The 25,211-nt window shown below is 41.6% G+C and overlaps 1 protein-coding gene across 2 annotated transcripts in view; it reads right to left on the reverse strand.

Annotated features, from left to right (window-relative positions):
• RGS17 (regulator of G protein signaling 17) overlaps window positions 1-24,821 on the reverse strand; it is a 76,250-nt gene extending 51,429 nt beyond the window's left edge. For both annotated transcript variants that reach the window (XM_055714880.1, XM_055714879.1), the window contains exon 1: window positions 24,684-24,821. The gene's annotated coding sequence lies outside the window, so the exon portion shown is untranslated. The remainder of the gene's footprint in view (window positions 1-24,683) is intronic.
• Window positions 24,822-25,211: the final 390 nt, after the last annotated feature.

Genomic DNA, 25,211 nt, shown 5'->3' on the forward strand with positions numbered 1-25,211 from the left:
TTATTCAAACTCTCTTGAAACATATTGATTAGGATGTTCCAAGTGAGTGATTTGTAGCAGTGAATAAATCCCCCCTGGGGAACAAAGGTGTCTGCTGAACATGAGACTTGGAGAGTATCCCAATGCATTCTCAAGTGTACGAGGAAAAGATTAATTATATCTGCCCCCAAAATGGCTGTGGCTAGAAAGCTGGAACTGCACAGGGAGACTGTAATCACTATTGTCCTGTTGTGTTCTAGCAGAAAAGGATTTGATTTGGAGGAATAAAAAGGTTTTTAACTCACTTCAGCATTTCATTTCCTCTCCCTAGGAGTCCAGAAATTCCCACTCATCCTACATGTACCTGACTCTTTTGATACTGCTCTTATTGCACTTCTTGCACCTCCACAGGTACAGCTCCTGCTGCAAGTACCACTGCTGGCTCCGTGCACCTTACCACCTCCTCTGCTAGCAAGGCAGTTGTGGTAGTAGCAGCAGTAACAGAGGTGGTAGGAGGTGCAGCAGCGGCAAAGAACACCCCCATTGTCATTTTTTTTCTCAAAAATTTAGCCTAAAAATGTGAAGATGCTTTATAAGCAGGCCTAATTTGTAACTGGCACAGTAATTATTCTGTTAAGGTGTTTCAACAGGGACACGAAGTGTTGCAGCTCTGTGCACTTCCACAGTTTTCTGCAGCCCTGCAATTAGCAGAACATAAGCTGTTGAGTGGGTATCACCGTCACAAAGGCTACTCCAGGGAGTAAAGGGAAATTTAGATTTTAATCCTTTTTTCATCATAGTGAGATGCTGATGACACCCATTTCCAGTGAATTTTCAACTTTTTAACCACTAGCACAGTGCATGTTGATATACTACTTCTACATCCCGCAGAGGGCCTATTAATAAGTGTGGATGCTTTCCACAGCCAGGGCATTAAGCAATCCCAATTTGGCCACACTAGTTCCCCTTGCTGTTGCAGCGATCAAAGTCAGTAACGCTTTCTGCTCACTGAGATTTTGCTGGGAAAGAAGCTGCCTTATATAACATCACCTTAATTTTATGCCCTCACTCCCCAGCTTGCTTTTCTTGCTTGGGCTGTGAAAATATCGTATTTCTTTTGCACAGTGTCAAACTGCTAGTCAAGTCCCATGCCAATCTAGAATAGGCCTGGTCAGGAATTTTTCAATTAAATATTAATTAGAAAAGTCTACATTTGTCAAAACTGAAACTGACTGCTGAAGCAATTGTTTTTGACAGTCGTCCTCTTAAAAAAAATATTCTTGTAAAGAAAGTTTGGGAGTTGCCAAAGCATTGCACTGAAGTGTTGTTTTGCTTTGTTTTGTTTTGTTTTTTGTTTTGTTTTGTATTAATGGAGGCTGATTTTTCATTTAAAGAAACCTTTGATTTGAAATTAATCAATTTATATTGGGAATTGAAATAAAGGAATTCAAAACCCCCGATGTTTTAATTAATCCAACCAAATTTTCACATTTTCTATTTAGGAAGGGTTATTATTTGAGAGACATTTTTTCACTAGTCAGGACAGGAACATTTTTGAAAATGTTAGAGATGCTCACAAACAGGACAATTCTTTCTTCCTTTAGCTGGGAACTGTTCGGGACTCTCTGTGAACTCGTTCCTGGAGACCCCAGCAAGTTAAAAGAAGAATACAAACCTTTTATAATAATACTGATTTCCCACTTGCCTATAAACCACTAATTTTCTAGATTTAAAAGCTGTATTATCCTCTGGTATCCAATTTATCTTGTTTTCAAGCAGTTGGGCTGAAAAAACCCTGAGTGCTTCCACATGAATAGGGAAAACTGCTGTGGTATTACTAAAAACGGGAAAACAATTCAGAGGAAAAATCAGAGCTCAAGTTATAGAATGTGTAAATACTTGGGAAAAAACCCAAACCAATATTTAGAGAATACACTCAGAGTTCCTCTTGTACCCAAACCATGTTTGCCTGCTTTTTATGATGTGAACAAATACCCTAAATTTGGCTCTAATTAGCTGACTGCTGCTGATTCAGTAGGGTATACCTGGTTATTTTACATCAGAAAACAAGTGTTCCCTCACAGCAACTTATGTATTTAACTTAAAATAAATTTTAACAGAAGCTTTTTTAGGTTGTCAAAGCTTTTCACTTAATAAAACAAATATACTTGAATGGCAATAGTATGTACAAAGGCACTGGTTTGTACTGTTCTCTCTAAAGCAATATATGGTAGCTAGAAGCAAGTTGGTTATTCTAAGGATCTCTCAATGAGAAGAAAAAAATAATTTTTAGAAATATTGACAATTTAATCTCTTCTGTTACAGACATCTAGGCTACATCTCCTAATTAGCTCATTCCCTTTTGAGTACACCAGTAGACAAGTAGATGATTGAACTGAAGGAATGGGATCCTCTAGGCATAATGGGGAAGAAGAGCTAGGGCTTCGCTCAGGCAAGTAGTGCCAAACAGTCAAGGAGTATGCAGAGTATATATTATAAAAGCTGAGGTTTAAGGTAAACCAAAAAGAAATCTTGTATATGAGAACAGTAAGTTGCCACATAATTTACTCCTGTCTGTGCCTACAGCGACTGAGTGACCACAATCAAGTTTACTGAATATTATACCAAGGTATTTAGCCCTGATTGTACCTCAGCACATGAACTGTCTGGAAGGTTTCCTGTCTGGACAACTGGATGGGTCAGGGACGCAGAACTGAGTGATGCAGAGTGCCTGCTGCCCGAAGAGTTCTGCTTCAAAGATGAAGAAATTTTCCTGGTACTTCTTTCACAAGACAGGTATCTATTATTTGCATAGCTGCTTTCTAGGGTTGTTGAATCATAAATACATCTAGGAATTATTAGTCACCATTTACCATCCATTTACTCTTGTACTGGAAAAGCTATATAAACTGGTATTTTAAAATGAGAAAGTGAACAGTGAGAATTAAGCTTTACATGAGCTGTTGGATAAGAGGCAAAACTGAGCAGCTGTAGTGTACATCAAAGAGTAGGCAATTTCACCAGTGACCCAATAAAGTAGCCTAGATGTATGTCTGGTTTAACTCCATCTTAGCCACCATAAAGCCACAGTTTGGTAAGAAAGCAGCTTTATGCACTTGCATAGAATTTCCATCAGCCTCCAAGCACCTGAGATATGAATCACGTTCCCAAATAATCCTGAAAGGAAGATGAGTTTTGGTTTCCTATAACTGGTCATATAAACATAAAAACAAGTGCATAAGGGTTTGGTGGGGTTTTCTGCAGTTATACAGGAAATCACCAAGTGAGGATCTCGAGCAGAAGGTTTTTTTGAATCTCCCAGATGTCTCCAGTTTGAATTGTATACATTTCATATTAGATACAATGAAAGGGCTACTTTTTTTGTTTGTTTTTCCCTCTTTTCTCTTTATGATGGGAGGAATGAAGGGCAAAGTTCTTAACACAGAATGAATAGCATCTCTTACTTGCATTTTTTGCTGCCATGAAGAATGAGGGAATGGTATAGGACTCATTTTTGCCTTATTTGCTTGATAGTCAAGAAGCTTTATACTGAGAATGGAGATGTCAAATTGCTATAGAACAAACTGAAGTAAACCGACTATTTCTATCAAAAGCCGGGCAATAGCTTGGACACACTACGTTTCTTAAATGAGTCAGGATTACTCCCGGGCAAATGCAGAGGACAGTGTACTCTGCTTGCTCAAGAGGATGACATATGCCATGATGCAGGAGTTTGCAGGTGCCCACCTTGTTTTCCTTTACAAAAGCAGTTTTGTCAGCTGTCTCAGCTTTTTCTGCTCCCTTCCTCTGTGCTCCATCCTCCCTTATGCTGCTTCATTGTCATTCAGTCAGTACTTATGCTTCATCTGCAGAGATATCTACTGTAGGTCTCTGGTGGCAGTCCATAGCCACTTGGGAAAAAGAAAGATGGTTTATGCTCTATCATGGCAGGAAATGGCAACTTGAGTCAGTGAGGTTTTAACAGACTGACCTCAGATTTCAGGACTAATCTTCAGTCCAGTTTCCTGCTGTAGCTGTGCCCTTCTAGTAGCTTAGCTCTGAAAGTCCATTAGTTCAAGTGAGTTTATGGAGGCTAAGCTGCAGTTAAGAGAATAATACTTTGGTCTTCAGCACCAAGTCAGATTCTGTCACCAGAATGACATGAAAGAGATTCAGTTTTCCATCCCATGCTAAACAGTGCACACCGTTGCTTGATCAAACATTTTCTTCAGTGACAGCTGACATTAATTACTCCATGAGCTTGCAGTTTACATGGGTTACTTTGGTAAGCTTACTTCGGGAAAGGTGGCAGGACAATGTTTTTTGCAAGAAAAAGCAACATCAAACCCCCAAATCTAGCACTGAACCTCAGATACCATAGCTTCTTGAAAACCTAAATTATCTGGAGCAACTAATCCATAATTCCCCAACTACCATTATACTAACCTAGATGCAAACTGAACATTAGCTTATTTTTATCAAATGGAGATTATAATTTTTTGATCTGATACTCAAAACATAAACCAAATGAAATAAGAAACTGCAATAGATGGAGAAGGTGAAGTAATATATTAACAGTTAATCATTCTTCAGACATGCTTGGCAAATTTTCCTGGTAAGAACGCTATTGCTCTGTAAGATAACTTAATAGACAGGCAGGACAGGAAAACCGGTTTGCTTCTAATGGCATTGCTATGGTGTAATGGGGCTGAGATGGCTATATTCAAGACAGATGCTATTATTTGTTCTAGTTTTACCATAAGTGACACTATGATATTTCCAAAATCAAGCCCAAAAGCCCATTAAAAACGTCTTGCTGGCTTGACTCATAACAAAATGTAGGAATTGGTTTTTTGAGTCCTGATGAATGGAGAAGCTTTCAGAACACTCAGCCTGATGATCCCCAGCTTTTATGGCAAAGTACAAGGCAAACTTAGCAGTTTAGTGATATGCTTTTATCACCTTTTCTCTTTTAATGCTGTGTCCTTTTCCACCTAAGCTATTGCAGCAATGGATAGAAATGTTGCTTCCCCATTTATTCATTTATTCCCACTTCTGAGCATTTGTGTCACTTTCATGGGAGGCTTAAAAAGGTTGGTTAGTCTGTTGGTCTTAGAGAAAGATACCAGCATGCTCTTTCACTGAAGAAATGTGTTATGTGCTCCAGGTGCAATCCTGGTAAAATTTAGTTCAGCATAAAACCCTCTCTCTTATTGCACTTTGGGTTTAACAGTGTCCCCTTATGGTAAGTGATTGGATTCCTCTAACAGACCACACTGGTTCTTTACCTGATTTGTCTTCCAGTGTTCAGCTTCACTGCTCCCTCGTATCTTAAAATCTGACAGTGTATAAGCACAACAGTCCTTTCAGGAAAAAACAGCAGTGCAGAGTTAACGTTTACATTAACTAATTAGAAAATCTGGTGATGAGAACACTTTCTCAGTGTGCCCAACTCTACATAGAAGGCAGCAGGCAACCCCGCTATGATTCACATCTGGCAGTGTGTCAGTAGATGAGCAAGAGGCATTTTAAGACTAAGTGTTCAGATTCCACTAAAGAACATAAGCTTTGAACTTTCTACAACAGCTGTTCACCACAACTTTAATGAATAGTTAATAAAGTTCCACTTGTGCCCAAGTCAGGCACCATACCCAGCTGATCGGAGACAAGTCAGCAAACCGGAGAGGAAAAATGATCCAGTAGCTTGAGGGCTATCCTAAAATTTGAGAAGCCTAACTAAATTGTATTTATTGCCTCTTAGTAAGTTACTTCTTTCAATAGGAGTTGGAGACTACAGGTTGTGAAATGATGTGTTTCAGTTATTCATTAAAAAATAAGTTTTCCATTTCATGAAAGAGATCTATGATTTTAAAATCTTCCCAGTTTTGAATTGAGTACCTCCAGACTTGTGCACAGGTCACATCAAAGGGGCCTGTAACTGTTGGCAGACACAAACCTAGGGGATGCAAGAGATGCAGGTGTAAGTCCCTTTTCTGCTCATTGTGAACTTAAACGTTGCTTTCTGAGTCCAGGTGAAAGAACAAGTGATTGACTTTTGGATGAGCAGAAAGGAGTCTTTTCTTTTTGACTAGACAGTCAAAAAGTTGAGCTTGGACTTGAGGCATGGATTTTTAAGATTCTGAAGCACTTGGACAAGAGGATAATGAGAGATACATAAGAAATGTAGATAACCAAAGAAAAAAATTGACTTGTAAATATTTGCTATTTGCGTTTCTCTAAGCTACTGTGTGGGGCCACAACAGTGGCCTTGTCTGCATTAAGGGAGCCCTGTCTGGAATTACCAAAGGTGTTGTACGTTATTTGTTTCAGTCCTGTGATGACTTTTAAAGAACAGCTTTCATCTCACATATATGACCCCTGTCATACTAATAATTTCACAAACTAGGGAAACATACAGACTCTTGTCCCTTACACGAGTCTCTGGAGCAGGGACTGACAGACAATTCAGAAACATCAAGCGGAATTTCCTAAATCCATCCACATTCTGCCCCCATCAGCGTGGGTCCTGACCCTAGGAAGTCATTTCCTTACAATCTTCTTTGACATCCCCATGGCATTTCAAAATTAAAAACAGTCTCTTTTCAGAAAGCAACAATTTCAAAGTTGTCTGACACAACTCCCAAAAGAGTTCATCTGCACCCAGACCAAATGCTGTATCAGAAGAAATGCTTAGAAAAGGTCTGTCTTCAGTGCACTCTCCATCCAGGTTCGGTGATTATCTTCAACCAGGTGAAGTTTCTGGAGACTTGATTATAGTGCAGATAGAAAAAAAGAGATAAACTATGGGGTAGAGGAGAAATGAATTTACTTGTTATGGGTTTAGGATAACCACATAGCTGCAGAACTTCTATGCAAGGATAAATAGCTTCTAGGATGTCTGGTTAGGTTGAACATCCACTTAATAATAATTGCAGATCTCTGAAGAGAACTTGTAAGGCTATTTGTTGCATGTAACATTTACTGTAGGTTTAGTCTCAGTGCCAGGTAGGCACCCAGACTTTGTTGGTTTTAATATGCTCCCTAATTACATTTTCCCATTTGTTTGAACAACAGTTCATGAGTTGAACCACCTTTTTTAGCTTTTTGTTCAGTTATTTGTTATATGTCAATCCTATTGCATATGACTGTATTTTCATAATGTAACAAAAAATATTAAACAAAAGCGTAACCCCCAAAGTTAAAACTGGAGCCCAATACAACTAGAACATCAGAAGAAAAAAAATCACACAGTTCACATGGGCACTATTAACGAGATGAGGAAACAAGAAAACCAGCCTGATGCTCCTTCTGCTTCTAGTACATTGTGGGGAGCTCTGCGTTCCCCAAAGCTGTCCCCGCTCCGTTGGCTTACAGGTACCAGAGCAGACAACTCTGGTTGCAAAGAGGCAATGAGCCTCGGGTTCGGGTTTTTTTTGCCTCCTGGAAGGGAACAGCCTTGTGTGCAGTACATGGGCATCTGGATGAGACAGCTCAGAATGAACTCCCAAAGGCAGCACCCCAAGTATGAGGCTCTTTGGCAGCTTTAGTCAACTTAATTCCATGACATTGGTCCTTTGACTCCTGCTTTCTGGTGAGGTGTTTCTACCATGTGGTAACCCAAATCAAGTAGGTGTTGGGGTAGAAAACGAACTCTGTAGAAAGAAATGATTAGCTGTTAGGTGGATTAACTCTGTGAACTGCTTCACTGTGACCACTTACATGTGGCAAGGAGAGAGGAGCAGTAGTTTTGGCTTAGACTGGTGTAAGCTGCTGCACAACCAGGAGTTGTAATCCTGGTAATCAAGACAGTCCTTTACCCTGTTCCTTTCTGGGACTGAGAAACCCAGTGTGAACTGCAGAATGACTGAGATTTGCAGCCATGGCCCTCTCCTAGGTTTAGGACCCTGATTCATCCCTTTTAAAAACACATTAAGGACTAGGTAGGATGTGCTTTGAAAAAGGAAACCGTGGATTTGCTTTCTTGCTTTTATTCAATATTGCAAAGATTAAGTAATGTGGCTCTCACACTCTTTAGTGCTTAGAACAGGGCACAAATCAAGGTGTTGCTGCTCCCAGGTGAACATTGTAATGGTGGGTACTTTGCTGCCTCTCTGACTAATTACCCTTTATTTGTTTTACAGGGTTTTGGGTAGGATTTTGCAAAGCAGCATAGTGTCAATAGGAATAGTGGAGACCATTTCTCCCTTTGAATATCTTCAGGACACAAACCTGGTGATTAGAGCAGGCTTCCTCTGATGGGGAAGGGAAGGTCTGAATTCCCTCAGATTCACATGGGATGAACCCAAGTGTCTCACATCCTGGCCAGAGCAGTCCCTCCTGCTTTATTTTATGAAAGAAAAATTGAGAAAATGGCAACAGTTTTGGTGAGGGCAGGAAAGGTGAAACAACCACAAAACTTCCTTCTGACCAGCCTCCTTCTCTGGTTGTTTTGGAACGAGAGTTCATTTGTGTCTTGTGTTTTGTTATCAGCTCAGCTCTTTCAGGAAATGAGAAGCATACTCTCAGCACGTCTCCTGGACTGAGCTCCTCTGGGATTTCAGGCAGAAAACGTTCTGATGAGAGCTGGTTGTGATTTGGTTAGCTGGAAGCAGTTGCACACATGAGTACTAGGAACTCAAGGCACTTGACTGGGGAAATGTGGGTACCTAAGGGTGTGAGGGGAATAGGTTATTGTGGGTTCTTAGATACAGATGACTGAAGCCAACTAAGTCCTAGTTTAGATGCCTAATCTCTGTAGCAGACTGGGGCCAAGATGCACACAGCATCCACTGTCACCCCAGCTTGAGTAAAGAAGATGAACTTGTCCTTGCTACCTCTATGCTAGGGTAGTTCAACCTTGTCCTGGAAGGCTGCATGTAAAATGGAGCTTTAGAAAATGTTTAAATTAAGTGAAATATTTTAATTACATTTTTTGTTTCCCTTCTGTCTATAAACTATGTTTTCTTCAAGACGAATGGCAATAAGTAATGCCTCTGCCCCTAAAAATTTGGAGAACTTAGATTTGATCCCACAATGTACATTCAGACATTATTGAAATGGCCACTTTCTGTTTATCAGAGACTTTGTACTCAGGCCACCAGTGTTGCCAATAACTATGCTACAATAATATTTATGCATCTTCCATAAACAGAATTAATGAAAAATAATATTACGGATATTTCAGATGGTGGAAAATGGCATTTTTTTAAAAAACAATGAAACAAAATTGGTTTTTAAATGTTAAGGGCATTGATCAGGATACAATGAAATTTTGAATTATCTGTAAGAGCAACAGAACCTTTGGGAGACTTGCAGTTTGCTCAATAGTACCTTCTTCCTTAGCACCTTGGTCTTGTAATAGAAAGCATGCTGTCAGTAAGAAAGGTCTCCAGTAGATTTGCCACATAAAGCAAATCTAGGAATGTCATGAGCTTTCATTGCTATCAAAAGTTTTCTGCCTTCTTTCTCTTCATGTGCAGTTTTCCAGATCCAAAGAAAGCACTGCTTTGGAAAAGTTGATCTCCTTTCTATTCAGGAAGGTTGTCTGTTCTTACTTAGTCAGAGGAGTCTAACCTGTTTTGAGTGTGGGGTAGGATCAGAAAGGAGGAAAGGGAATAGAAGTGTTATCTAATTGTTAGTTCTAATCTCTTGTTAGCTCCAGATCAAGGAGATTTAGTTGAATGGCACATAGTTTTGAGTGCCTTAGGAAGAAATTCTAGTTGCGGATAGCAAAGGAAAACTCAACATGTTTTTTGTGGTTTTGTTGTTGTTGTTCTGTTGTTGTCCATATGTCACTATTTCTTGCACATAAAGAAATTATTTTAATTTTTAACACTTCATTCTAAAGCAGGACTTGGTATTACCTTTCTTAACATTTGGGCTGAAAAAACATCTCCTTATAAGTACTTATAAACACCTCAGATGCTACAAACATCTTCTAATAATCAAAAGCCATTAGAAATCAGGTTTTATTTTAAAAAGTGACTATAATGCATTTCTTCCATTCCCCTCAGTCCTTACTAGAAAATTCTTCAGTATCTCCTGCTTCTTTTTCTAGATCTTTAATGATGGATTTCTTTTTCCCACAACATGTTCCCCTACTGCCTTAAGTCTACACTGGCACCCATCTAGGCAGTTTACTGTTGGTGAGATACTGTTCTTTTCAGCCTTTCGCCCACTGGTGAATGCCTTTCTTCTCCTTGATGTTGCACTGGCAATTTAAGTTTGTTGAATAGACAGAAAAGTCTTTATCTCCTCTCCAAATTTTCTTCTCTGTTCTGTACCATAATCTTTCCGATCGCATTGTTCCCAACCTTTTAAACTTCAGTTATGATCAACACCTCTCTCCTTCATTTATCATCTTATCTGTTGCGAAATACTGTTGTTCATTTTTCTGAGCTCTAAAATCCCTCTCTCCTTACTATTTCCATAGCAAAAAGCCTCTCTCTGCCCCCTGACCTTTACTTTTCAGCGTCCTACTCTCCTATTCCATACTTCCAAGATTGTATCACTGTAGCCATTTAATTCACCTTTCTTCACTAATCCCCTTTTTTCTTCACTAACTAGCACCCAGACTCATGTTCTCACTTCAGTACCTTCATTGTTCTCTACCATTACAATTTCAACGTCTATTATGCCTGTTTATTGCCCTTTCACGCTTTAAAGATCCTTTTAACATCTCTGTGTTCTCTCAGTCTGTGCTGGTTATTACTTCTGCTCCTGAGATTTGTTCCTTTTCCTGGAAGATCTGGATAGCCAATTCTGAGGTGTACACACTCTCTAAAGTTTTCTGTAGACCATCCCTGTCAATAATTCGGTCTTCCTGCTCCCCAACTTCAGCAGCTCTTGACTCAGGATGTGAGCAGGGAAACAGCTGGAGAGCCAGGGGCAAAAGGCTCACAATGAATTTAAACGTGGCATAAAAAAGTTAGTTTGGAAGGGCTGTATGGAAGGCAATGAAACATTATTTAGCATCTCAATAGAAGATTCAACCCACTTACGTGAATAGGATAAACTTCTGTTTTCTGTGGAGCTGACACAAGCACTTCCTCCTGCAGGGAATTTTTTTGTAGTCTTGTGAAAAGAACTAGTCAAAATTAAACTGAACCACCTGCACATTTGGTCACAAAGTGAGATTTTTCAGATTTTTCTGCTAGGGTGAAGGCCTGTGTTCATGTTCATCATTCAGTTGTGTGGAAATGTAGGAAAGATTTTTTCCTTCTAATTATTGATTTGAACTAACACATTTCCTCACTGGGATAGACCTGTGGGCAAGCACTATGATACTTTTGTGGAGAATATTTTTTTATTCCCTCTTTCACAATGCAGTAGCACCAAACACCTTAAGAAAGTGTGTCTGCTCTTATTGTTAGAAATCATCACTGGTCACTGACCCTCTATACCACTGCAGATCTACTTCTAACATTCCTATTCTCATTAATATTTTGGAAAAAGTTATAGATACCTCTCAAAGACAATCTGAATGTCTCAAAACTTCCCGAATTTTCTTTCTCTGGCTTCTCCCTAACTTATAGTCTTATTGCTATAATTGTACTATGACCAATTACTTCTGGGAAAAGACAACGGTTAGATATTCCTGCCAACGATATTCCATCTAAACCCACATCTGAAATTTTGATTTTGGGAAGTTGCAGATTAGATTAGAGTCCTAGCAAGAATAAACATATGCTCAGGAAACTTTCTGTCTGCCTTTGAGAAGCTTTGCTTACAAGGGGATAAAACCCACAGGTCCCTGCCAGCTGTAAGCATGGCAAGTCCCCACGGTCCTTCCACAGCATTGTCTTGCGAACCAGATGACAGTATTTCTTGTGCCTGTGTGTGACACCATGACAGCAGCAGAGCCAGGGAGGCTCAGGCACTCCAGCCTGGGTGGGATGTGGAATGCCTGATGCAGTAACCATCCTCTGGATGCTCAGAAAATAAGTGCTTATCACCTGGGCACCAGACCAGCTCAGTCTTGTCCCCACGTTTGTTGGGAGGGTCTGAGCTCCAGACTGGCCTTTAACAAATGGTGTATGCATACCTACAGCCTTGGGGTAGCCTTGGGGTAGCTGCCTTTTCTGATCAGGGAACTGTTTTCTGACACACATAGACAATACAACACGTTGCCCACTGCTATGTCACCCATGAACATCTTAGGAAGGAGATGTGGATAGAAATGTTTTCAATGTGCTAACAGTACCGACCTTTACATTTCCATTATACATCGCTCAGAAGTAGCGACAAAGCATTCAAAATCTCACACAGTCTGGAAGCCAAATTTAGATGGTTTCCGAATGGCTTTGTTTGAACAATACTTTTTAAAAAAAAAAAAAATGTAAAAAGTAAACTGAGGACATGTTATAACTGCATTTTTGGGTCAAGCATATCTGCCTGCTGATCACATCAGATGTTTGGTCATTGTTCAGCCACCATAAGTTTGGGCACAGACAGATTTTTTTTCCTAGGGAGGTCCCTGTCCTGAGATAGGGCTAAGCATTTTTCTCAGTGCATAGTAACAGGTAGGATGATAGCAAGAAGAATAAAGAATACAGCATGCTTATTGTCAGTTCAAACCTCTTCTTGGGTGTAAACCCAACTTTTTAGATGTGAGTGCAAAACCCTCATAAAGCAGCATGATCTGTTTCCATACAAGTCTGCAAGTGGATCAACACCTAGTTCATAACAGAACTGAACTCTTAAAAATAATCATCAGCCAATTCATCCTAGTGGCCCAGATTCTTCATTTCCTTGACAAATGTTTAATTTTCTCGTGTGATTTGATTTTTCTTTTGAAGGTGACTCATGCAGCAACAAATCAAAACGATAGACGTTTTTGTTTGTCCTGTGCAATCTCATGTAGGTGAACCAAAACATTTGCATAGTTATTACTGTTGGAACTCTGCTCTTCTAGACTAATAGCTAAATTTCTAAATTAATATTTTGTTTGTTTATCTAGTCCTACAAGATGCCAAGATGGAGAAGCACTTATAAGTAACTTACAGAAGAGTTTCCTGAAAAAGCCATTTTGTCTGAAAAGAGAAATTATACTGATACTGAAGCTTTTTTGTATCCAAATCAACATGGAAATGTATTTTGGTGAAAGAGAAAACAATTGAGACACTTTTAGCGCGCACACACACTCTCCCCCCAATTTATGTCAGTAAGTCTTTCCTTACACACATGTTCTGATGCGTTTTGCAGCCACTATTCACAGCAAGGATCGCACTGCGTCACAGCACTGAAACTCAAGCGGCAGTTTTCTTCAGATATTAGCGGAACCTTGAATGTTCCTTGGCAAGGGATCTCCTTTACATAAACAGGAGTGAGAGGATGCTCATGAAGTAGTCACACAGCCTACTGCATTCATACTCCAGAGAGCTCCAGATGAAGTTATGAAGGGGAAGATCTGGAGAGGGGTTCTGTGATGGGAAAGAGTGCTGCTGCCATGGCATTTGAGACCCCTTTCTTCACAAGATACAAAGATTTTGCATACTGAGTGTTCCCTCCATCTTCTGATGTCTGTTTGATCTAAAGAGCATTACTGGAACAAATACTTAAAGGTGAGGGAGATAAGTGTGTCAGGTGGATAAATGGAAGGGAGGAAGGCCAATTTAATATGGATGATTGCACCAGAACAAATGGGGAATAAGCTGTCTTTGAATAAATGTAGCTGGAAGTGAGGAAAAGGTTTTCAACAGGAGCTCTGGAACAGCCTTTGAGTAAGAATAGATGTAAAAAAAAACCTCCTGCTTTTAATCTTAACTTGATCCAGAAAAGGAAGGAAAGGTAAGAACGAGTTGCTGGAAACAGCCGGAGATGGGATGCAATTAGCCAGGGTGTTCCCTCCAGCCTGTGTTCTTATTTTCCAGTGTTCCTAAAACTACTATTAAGCCACCTGCTGGAATTGGCCATACTAATGATAAGCAGTCTAATCCAGAATGCTGCTGAGCGCACACTGCCAGCCTGGTTCGATAGCAGTTGATTTGCTTGGCACTCGGCTGGATACACTCTGTACCTCACAGGACAGGGCTCCAGCACAATTTAAAACAGTCTCTCACCTACATAGCTTGGGGTTTAACATAGGGAAAAAAAAAAAAAAAAAAAAGAAAGTCTGCTGTATGAATAGTATCCAACTCAGTTTTAAAACATAAAATACTGTCTTTAGGTGATCCCAGCTAGTACCTCACAGCATGGGGTGCAGTCAAAGTCAAGGTGCTGTGGCATTCAGTCCCCTTGTTGCGTACGATCTGAGAGTCCGGCAGAAGTTTCTAATTAACAGAGCCTAAATAGAGCCTTGCAATCACATTTGAAATATGACTGATGGCAAGCATTGCATGTTAGAAGTTTCTGCCATAGAATTCCATTCAAGTTAATGGAAAAATGCCTTACACATTAGTAGCAATTAAATTATTTGGAGTTTTGAAACCTCTAGGAACCTTAAACCAACCAAATCCCATCTAGAGCTGGGTCTGCAATAAATTACACTTTCAGACAAATTTAGTCTTCTTACATTACAGTTATTTTAGATCACATTTACTTGAAGAGACGACCCCCCCCCCAAAAAAAAAAACCACAACCAAAACAAAAAAAAAACAAGGGGGGGACATACAGTAATTTACCTCTTTTAATTAAGAAATAAACTACATTGCATTTACTTGGGCCATCAGCACACTTCCGATATTTACTGGAGAAGTTGATTGGTGGTAACTTATGCCACAGCCCATGGATGTGTTCTCTCACCATGGTAAGCAGAAGACAATTAATTCGAAGTATCTCAGGATAAATTACAAAGAGCTATATATAAGCATATATAAAGTATATGCTGATATAGACTGATTAAAGCATCTCCCATAGACCAAGCTCTGATCAAGCCCAAGAATGCAGTCTTGTTAAAATTCAGAGTAATTTGGGGTTAGAAAATGTATTCTGCATTCTATACTAGAATTAGGCATAAGTTGACTAGTTAGTCCACTCTGTTATTACCTGTAAAAACATTTTGTTGTGTGTGTATTATAACTGTGATCTTACAGGATCTTTTATCATAAAAACTAACAAACCAAAAGAAATGCAGATAGAATTTTTTTACACCTTATTTGGTAAAGCTAGGACATCTGTTATTTACTGTATTGAAGTTACCTCCTTTTATGAGGATGGCAGATTTACAGGTAATGGTTTAATGGATCACAAAAATCCCCGACTATTTTAAAGAACCAATGAGCTGAATGTCAGGAGATACATGCAGAAGGTATCATGCCACCTGCTACATGCTTCCATTTTCTCCTTCTCATTTTTTAAATGTAGGGCTACATTGCTCAACCATCCAAAGTCTTCATATTCTTGAAGTTTTTTGCTTACTGAGGATTTTTTTTCCTAATATGGCCATAACTAATACTTTTCATATTGATATTCATGTTACATGTTCAAGGGAACAGCGTAATTATATTGGATGGGTTTTGCTCTGGTCATCTTCAGAATGTCAAAGAATGTTTGATTGAAAAGACTGACTTTTCAAAAGATCAGCTGCAAATTCCCAGTTTTGTCCTGGAGACTTCCTGGATCTGGAGATTTTCTGGATCTTAAGCTCTCTCTGATGTTTTATATAACAGCATTACTTTGGTAAAAAGGAAGCTGTCAAGTGGAGTGGGACACAAGATTCTTAACATTAAATTTTGACCCTTGAAATCAACAAGAATTTGGAATTTTGCCCCTCATATTTGATTTCCGCATCTGCCACTGTTTTACTGTGTGATCCTGTAATTGTTTAATTTATATGTATCTGAATTTCTTTTCTGTGATATAGCAGTGCTGTTGCCCCAGCACGCAGAGGTGATGTGATTGAAAAGTGAGCTTGTAGAAAAGATGGCATGATGGGACAATTATCTTAAAACACTAGGTCTAAATCCTAGAAATCTGGAAAGCTAGTAGCAGCCTTTTCATAATGTGTTCTGTATCTCAGTGCTTACTAAATTGTCTAGATTCTCAAGATAATAATAACATGAAAGATAGTTACCTCCTCCTCTACTGTTTTGAACTTTCTGGATTCTCTATTTTCTTAAAAAAATCCTGAAATGTCACGTGCTTTTACACATCGTATGAAACCAGGTCACAGTATTTGTCACAGCATTATATGCCTGACCAAGAAAAGCAGTAGAAGCAAAGCCATACAAGGTATATAATTTTCCTATTATATCATGCACATAGAAATACGAGCCATTCCCCTTTCCTAAACTTTACACTTTCTTAGTTAATATGCTTAAACAATTCTCTCTCCTGTTATGTATGAAAGAAATGAATTGAACATAAATAATATCCACCTCATCCCACAGATTTGACAGATTATTAATAATAATAAACACATGAAGGACTTGAACGAACTCAATATAATTAAAGCCATTCAATATGAGTTATGCTAAATACAAAATTTAAAACTATATATTTCTTTGATCAGTATGAGATGGTTATAAATTAATATTTTATGTAAGATTACCAATTTGATGGCTAAAGTTGATGGCTATATTGTTAACTGAAATATGTTGACTTCTGTTAGTACGCACAACATTGTGATTGTAGAATCAGCATGGCAAAAATCAACATGATAAACATTAAATGTATTAAAACCTGATAAATCTTGGTCTGAAATTAAAAATGAGGAATAATTATTAAGCAGGTGTGTTTCTAACTGGATCCTTCAGGAATATGTTCTTTTATACTACTTAACAACCTTCCCCTCTACTATGAACAAAACAAAGAACTACAAAAAATCACCAACACTACTGTTTGTAGTAGGCAAATATCAAGGGAACAATATAAACTATCAAGGGTAAATCACTGACTTAAGGTGATCTGGATCCATTGGTAAGTAAATCACAGCAAACATGGATTTACTTTGGTTGAATCGAATATCATACACCTAGGAAAGGATGCAGGCCAAAATCAGAGGCTGGAGACGATATCCTGGAGACATGTGATGCATCTGTACTGGAAAGCTAAGCAATTCCAGGGCTTGTTCTCTGGCTCTGATGCCAAATGGCCAATTTAGTTATATTCATATAATTAGACTGACCGGCTCTGGGTAACAGGACAGCCTCATACAAGCATTTTATTGGGAATGGTTCCTGGACTGTTGTAGTTTTCCAGCCAGGTCTGGGGCCATTCTAATGATTTAGTGCATAGATGATCAAGTTCTGGTGCACAAGCTCAGGGTTTTATTTTACAGAGATAGAACCTGGGACTCTTGACAACAGCTGAGAGTCACGGCAAGTAAACAAAGTGCTCAGTGCAATCCTGCACCCAAAAGAGCTGTGCTACCTTGGCTACATAAAGGCAAAATCTCAGACAGATTAGACAGCCATGTGGAATCCATGTTACTTCTGTATTTTTCACTGACTGCTATTGAAACAACAGTTGTGATGTCCTTAGATGAAGAGGGTTATTGATCAATTGAGGCAGGTTTAAGAACAGCTAAGGCAACGGTTGGAGTATGGAACATATTTCATGTTAAGTGCCTTCAGGAGCCCTCTAGCTTAAAAATAGAAAAACTTCAGGAGTGGATTTCTATTTCTCAGTAGCCTACACTGCAGGATGCAAGATGACATACAGACAGTAGAGGTAAAATAAGGTCATTTTCTTGCACAGGACTCAGTGCTGCTTTAACTAGATTTTTCAAGTGTCCAACCTCTGTCAGGTATCTCTACCCTACATTGCCATTTGCAGTGCAGACATAGGCTTTGAGACAGATACTCCATATGGGATGGTTCTTCTGCAGAGGGAGCTCAGGACAAATCCAATGAACAGTCAGATTTCTGTACAGTGAATCACTGTATACTGAGTCACTGGCCAGTGCCCAGTCCTACATGAGCTATCAACTCAAAGCTGCTTCTTTCATAACCTCATAATTTATGAAGTTGCTGCATTCATTACATAGAAGTATTCTCTCTATCCTTTTCAAGACCCTCACCACACCAGTACTAAATTTTTTTGTGGTGGGTCTATGACTTGATTTTACATATCAAATAATCACAGAATGAATTTGAAAACATCATAGTCTATTCCAGTCAGCACAATGCTTACCATACAGCTGAGACTCTGATTATTATTATCATCTGGGGTTTTTACATTGTGAAGATCAGCAAGGGTTTATACAAATATTTGGACACATACATAAAATAGTGAAAAAATGCTACAAATTAGACTCCAGATTATCAGATATCAATCTGTATTGATTAGATTATCAGACCATTATATGACAACTCCATGCCAACACACTAGTTTAAGAGTTAAACATCAAAATAATTTCTGGATATATTTTCAAACCATTCTATCTGAATGATAAAATAACTTATACATCTCACTCCTCTCTTCCCAGACCCATCTTGAAAGCTATGAAGTACCTGATTAATATTTTAGGACTTTGTAATTTCTGAAGATAATAGGACTGGGACATAAAAGTACTTTTTGGACACTGAGTAATTAGGACCACACTTCCCACCTACATTCATTATAAGAAAGCTACTTGTGAAGCCCTTGTACAGGAAGTTATTACTCACTGTTCTTGATTTTCATATGATGCAAATCATTGACAAGTCAGCATCTGTACTACCCAAAGGTCTGGTGCAATGTGAGTATCGGAGAGCATGTACTGCCTGAAGTTCTGTCATAACAAGATGGATTGGATAAGAAATTCCTTACTCCAGAAGGTTGTTCTCTATTATATATATGATAAACAGTAACAATGGTATTAAAAATTTACTATATATTTCTTCTCTGTAAGGGTGGTGAGGCACTGGAACAGGTTGCCCAGAGCAGCTGTGGATGCCCCATCCCTGGCAGTGTTCAAGGCCAGGCTGGATGGGGCTTTGAGCAACCTGGTCTAGTGGAAGGTGTCCCTGCCCGTGGCAGGGGGTTGGAACTAGCTGATCTTTAAGGTCCCTTCCAACCCAAATCATCCCATGATTCTATGATTTCCCTCTAACTTAGGCTTTTAGGACATCAGTGTGCATATAGTGATAGCAGCTGGCCAGTGGTACTGTGAGAAAGGTAAGGACTTCCTGCAGCTCCTTGCTGCGGCTGCGATATCCCTGGGACACATTGCCTCTTGGGGGTGCCCAGTGTTTCGAGCTCTCTCGTTTGAAAGCTGTCTGAACTACAGTAGGCATAAAAATGCTGTGCCAAGGATAGCATGAGAGCTTTCATGTATGATTCCTGTGGTTTAATTGCCTTATCTCATAAGATTATTTTACTGTAACTGACAAGAGTTGCTTTTAAATGAAGACATTGTTACAGCATACCACAGCACAGCAAAACAGCACAGCAAAGCCATATTCAGCCTTCCTAAAACAGTAAGACCAAGTCTTGCTTGGACTCGCACTTAACTAAAACTACAGAGCAAGGTGGCATAATCAGTTGACTTTTACAGCAGGGAGCCGTGACAGAGCGGCAGTCTTCCTTTAAAGGCAGCATCACTCTAGTATACTCTCTGCTAGTCTGTAAGTATAGAGTTAGGGCTATACAGAGTGGTCCAGCTTCCAATCTCTCTCGCATTTCACCAAGCACAGGGCTGGCATCACTGGAGAGAGCAGCCAAGCTGCTTTAAGTGAAGCTGCTTTGGTAGCAGAAGCTGCATATCTGTGTTAATGCATCACTCACTAATTTACTCCCTCTCTCACTGAAGAAACTAGGCTAGATGTATAGTATTTTTGCATGCAGAAAGATTATACAGTGCAGATGTAGTGTTTAAGATGTCTGAGTGTCTTTAAGTAATACTTAATGCTTGGCTTTAGGATTTAAGATTTTATTAATTTTTTGTTTCTATTCCACCTCCCCACCTGTTATTCCCCACATACATTCTGTCTAGAAATGTACTGATTTCTAAGAACATACTACCATTTGCTTACAAAGTAAATAATGTATGAAAAATTCGATTGTATGAAAGGTAAGAAGCATTTAATTAATATTTTATAAACAAGGAACTTAAAGGCAAAGCTGTCACTCAAAAGTTACATGAAGATATGACAGAATCAACCTTGCAATACTTTTATTCTTTTTTTAAAATTTAAGCCCAGATTCATTAATATACCAGAACAGCACAAATTATTCAAAGCATACCCATCATTTAAAATGAGTTTACATCTATTTTGCATCACTGCAGCAGTGCAAAACAGATAAAGCATGCTAGGGAATCAAGCCCCTGTGTTGGTTTGGAGGACCCATGTTTATTCAAGGCGCAAGTCAGATGGTGGCTGGGCAGGAGAAGCAGTGTAGGCCCCGAGTTCAGCTGTTTGTGTGCTTCTAAGCGTTCCCCTAGGTTTTTTGCCACCGTCACACTGCATGGCTGCTTCCTTTGTGCATGTTAAGAGACAGCAGCAGCGCTAAGGGAAACCTTCTGAGAGCAGATACCCAACTTTGAGTCGAAACAGAAAATCTTTGCAGAAAAGATCTCTCTGAACTGGTTAACCTGCTGGAGGACTGGAGTCAGATGTGCATGCAGCTCCCTGTCTCAGACCCACTATAGCCAAGACCTGAAGAGGTGCTGAGCTGAAGGGCTGAGCTCCTTTGGAGGGTGCAGTAAGCCCCCCAGGAGTCAGCAGTGAAGCTACTACTCACACAAGCCTACTTGCAGCCTGTATAGTTATAGACATTAGCTACAATCATTAATAGATAAACTTAATTACAACTTCATCTATTCATTTGTTTTTATACCCTACGCACAAGCTTTTAATTACTTAACAATATGGAAAGTTTGATTGCATTACTTCATTATTAAGATTACTTAGGAGAAAGAATAAGCCAACAGAAATGCCAAATTTCTTGAAGGATTTATTTTTTAACTAATTTTAACTCAAGCCAATTAGCACATGAATTTTATGTTCTTAAAAAATTTGTTCTGTGTGCACAGAGTAAGCACTACAAGTATGGTTAGGATGTATTTTTCATTAAAAAAGCTGAAGCTGAGACCTTGGTACAAGTGCAAAATAAATCTCTACCTGACATCATGGAGACATGATCAGGAGGAAGCTAATGGAACTGTGATGAACATCTCTGTAAGAGCTAATACTGTATCACGTAGTACACTTCTAGCACAGTCCTAAGTACCTCCATATGTTTCATAGTTACAGGCAAGCGTGTGAAGCATACAAGAAAGAAAGTGCTATTTAAAAGATACTAGGATTGTAAAATTTATTCAAGCTAACATATTTTCTGTGAAGGGAATTTTATAGATTATATATATATATATATGGTTTGCCACAGATATATATACACACATATATAAACACATATATGCCACTCATAAGTGGAAAATCATTCCCATATTTAGTTTGAAACTGGCTTAAGTCTGAGACTGGCTGACGTCCCTCCTATCCTGTCTTCATAATGATACCACTCAGCCTCTTCTTCTTTTAGTCTTTAGGGAGATGCTGATTACTGCATCTGAGGTTCCCAGCGTTTTATTTTTTGTGAAGGATTTCACAACTCACGTGGGTTTCTACTGTTCTCCACTTGTCCACATTCTGCTGTGGATTGCATTGCTCCAAATTGTGTCTGCTGCTGATTTCAAACTCTGAGAACTTCTGGGTCTTTGGGTCCAGGCTGTGCTTTTGTGGTTCTCTGGTCTCTTATTCCTCTATTATTTTTGTGAGGAAATCAAAGCAGGGCTGAGGTGAGATCAGGGGAGCTTTCTGCAATGTTGGTCTGATCAGTACTAGTGCTCCTCATGCATGATGTGAACTAAGTAGTACTCTTGGGGAGAAGAACTTCTGTCACAGCTCCTTCCAGATCAGTTAAGATTTTATGGGGCATTTAAACTTTACTTTTGCAACTATGCTCATCCTTATAATGAACAATCACACAGAGCAATTAAAAGTGATGCTAATTCAATGGTACCGAGTTCATAGATATATGCCCCTTGACATATAACTTGCACTTTTTATTTAGTGTACTTCTTGGAAATGAAGAATTGCAGTTTGAAAATAAAACATTTCATCTTTTTTTCAGGGTAGGTAGAAAACTGTATTAGCATAGGGAATTTTTCACCTAGTTGTCAGTCAGATTTCAATTCAAATCAATAGAGCAGGGAGTTAATTTTCAACAGACAGCTTTTCAGTAGCCTTCTTGAAATGAGTTCATGGGTTCAGGGCAATTCTTTATGCACAAACATCCATGTTGCATAACAAGAAAAAGCATGACTATTCTTATCTGTAGATTTCAATGTAAAAAACGAGGAGTGCATATGGCTTTACACCCCTAGGCAGAACTCTCAACTCAGTGACAAATAAAATGAAGGGACTTGAACTGCCAGTGCTGTACCTGCTCTGGTGTGAGAGGACACTCCGAGTGCTTTGTACAGACACAGTATGTGCTCCTTGTCACATAAGAAAGCTAAGGAGCACTGAATGAAATTATCAGGCAGCAGGTTCACAGCAAACAAAAGGAAGTACTTTTTCACACAAAACATAATTAAATCGTGGTGCTCACTGCCACAGAATGTGGTTGAGACCAAGGTATAAATGCATGAAAAAAAAAGGGAGTAGAGAAATTCAAGGGCTTATTAAATATGATGATCTGGGAGTAAACCCCAGTTTAAGAAATCCCTGTACTACAGTTTGCTGGAACTTGAAAGGATATACCAGGAAAAGATTGCTGTATACCAATCCTGTTTCTTCCGTTTTTCTCCCTTCAGCATCTGCTAATGACTGTAGTCAGAGCCAGGATATTGGACTAGATGTTCAACTCACTATAGCAAATTTTTTGATCGTATGCTTTTAATCAAATTACGTTCTTATTTTGGCTACTTAAAAGGATCCAAGGCCCTGATGGAAAAGGCATTTAAATGTCTAATGCTCGTGTATTTTAGGGAGGTAAGTACTTGTGCGTATCATAGCCTTTGCATCTTAGGCCGTAAACTTATTGGGGTGGGGCACATGTATATTTTATTAGGATTTGCTTATTGTGGATATGAACTAAAATAAAACTACACATTTGACAAAAGTGGTAACAATGTGTAACACTGTTTCTCTGTAACGGTTAAATAATTTGTTTGCCTAATGGCTTGTGCCACAGGAAAATTCCCTACTGATTTACGTAAGGATGATGACACCAGCATCCACCGATATGAAAAAGAATTAACTTCCTTTGTAGAACTCCCCACACTTGCAGTGCATGAATATAACATTTGTAGAAAGCTATTTATCACCTGTTACCCATAACAGTATTGCCAGACGATACGTAACTTGCTTACATTTACCTAGCAGGGTATTCGAGATTTCATCCATTTTGCAAAAGCATCTGGCTGCAAACCTATGACACACATTGGTGAAAATCCAGATAGAGGATTGAAGAAACCAAATACCGAAAATCCTCAATTTTACCCCTGCCAGTGCTAAGCCTGACGTGCGGGTAAGGTTTCCTCCTAAATCAACAAGAGGTAGCTGTCAATTGTGCAACACGGGGCTGACAGCTGAAGCAGCCAGGCAAGCCCCTCTGTAACTGCCGGCGGGTGCATCCCAAGGCGAGGTGAAGAACCGCAGGAGCCGCACACGGCGGGCTGCGGGCGCCGGGCAGCATTACCGCATCCCCGCAGCACCGGCGGCGGCGGCAGCGGGTGTTTCCCCGGGCTCAGGGAAGCCCCGCGCTGCTCGGGGCCCGGCGCCGCGCTGTCCCGCGCCCCCCGGCACCGGCACCGGCACCGGCACCGGCACCGGGGGCAGCCCCTGCCCCGCCGGACCCGCCCGGCCACCTGCCCCCCCGCCGGCATTTCCCGGGGAGGGGTGGGAGGAGGCCGGGGCAGCGGGATGGCGGTGCCGCAGGGCTCGGCGGGCGGGGGAGGCTGGGTGCGCCGGTGCTCGCGGTGGGGGCGGCCCCGCCACCTCCCCCGGCCGCCACGGCGGGGGGTCCCTGGCCCCGGCCCGGCCCGGTGGGGGCAGCCGAGAAAGGGGGCCGGGGGCAGGGGGGGAGCGAGGGACAGAAAAGCAACTCTCGCTCTTAGAGCAACGACTCCTTCGTTCACCCTCACCTTCCGCCGGCTCCTCGAATTAAAATAATAACAACAACAATAATTACAACATCCACCCCCCCACCCACCCCCCCCCCCCCGCAGAGTAGACCCGCGTTACGGGGAGGGAAAGGTCAAGAGGAAAGGCAGGGTGAGCGCTGCCTCATCTACGAGCCGGCGGCTGTCACACCGCCAGCCCATGCTTCCCCGGGGGCGGCCCGGTCCCTCCCCCTCCCGGGCTGGGCAGCATCGCCCGGCGCGGCGGATGCCCCGTGGCATCGCCCGGCTGAGCCGCGGCACCCCCGGCACGGAGCGCGGGGGGCGGGGAGGGCGCGGGCGGGCAGCGCGCGGCGGCACCGCTCCCCACCCCTTTGTGGACCGCAGGCAGGGAGACACAGGGGCACACGGACACAGGGGCACACACGCACACACACGCCCCTTGCAGCCTCCGCAGCCGCCCGTTGTTACACGCGCGCACACACGCTGACACACGGCCCGTCCCCCCGGTGAATGCATTTTCTGTGGCACCCCACCGCCCTCCATCCATCCTCCCTCCCGCCTACCTCCTCTTCCTCTTCCTCCCCCCGTTCGGTTGGTGTCCCCCCCGCCGTGTCGTGTCCGTCCACCCCCCCACCCCGTGCATCACTATAAAGCAGACATTTTGATGCCGTTTATCACGGTTCAGGCTGAAATAACCGCGGAGCGCCTTACCCACCCCCGCCCGGCTGCGTGCAGTTGGCGCTGAGCGATCCCGGGAAGGGCTGCGGCGGCTCGTCCCTAGCGGAGCTGCTCTGCTGCCATCCGCCCAACTTCAGCACCCAGCCGGCGGGCGGAGGGAGGCGGCGGCAGGCAGGGAGGCAGGGAGGGAGGGAGGCAGGGAGGGAGGCAGGGCGGGCGAGAGGGCGGTAGAGAAGGGAGGGCGGGAGGGTGCGAGGCGCGGCGCGGCGGCGGGAGCCTCGCACATGCGCTCTGCCAGCGGCGGCGGAGCCCGGCGGCAGCGGGGGTGTCCCCGCTCGGCCCGGGCCCGTTGAGTCACGGCGCGCCCCGGCCCGGAGCTCCCCGGGTAGGCGGCTCGGCCAGGCTGCGCCGCAGGTCCCGGGGTCCCCGCCGGCGCGGCGGGCGGGGGTCCCGGTGCGCTGCCCCGCGGCGGGTGGGGGTGCGGAGGGGCTGCCCCGCGGCGGGCGGGGGTCCCGGGGCGCTGCTCCGCGGCGGGCGGCAGTGCGGCAGCACCGAGCCCGTGGCC

Source organism: Falco cherrug, chromosome 6 (assembly GCF_023634085.1).
Source record: "Falco cherrug isolate bFalChe1 chromosome 6, bFalChe1.pri, whole genome shotgun sequence".
Taxonomy (NCBI): Eukaryota; Metazoa; Chordata; class Aves; order Falconiformes; family Falconidae; genus Falco; species Falco cherrug.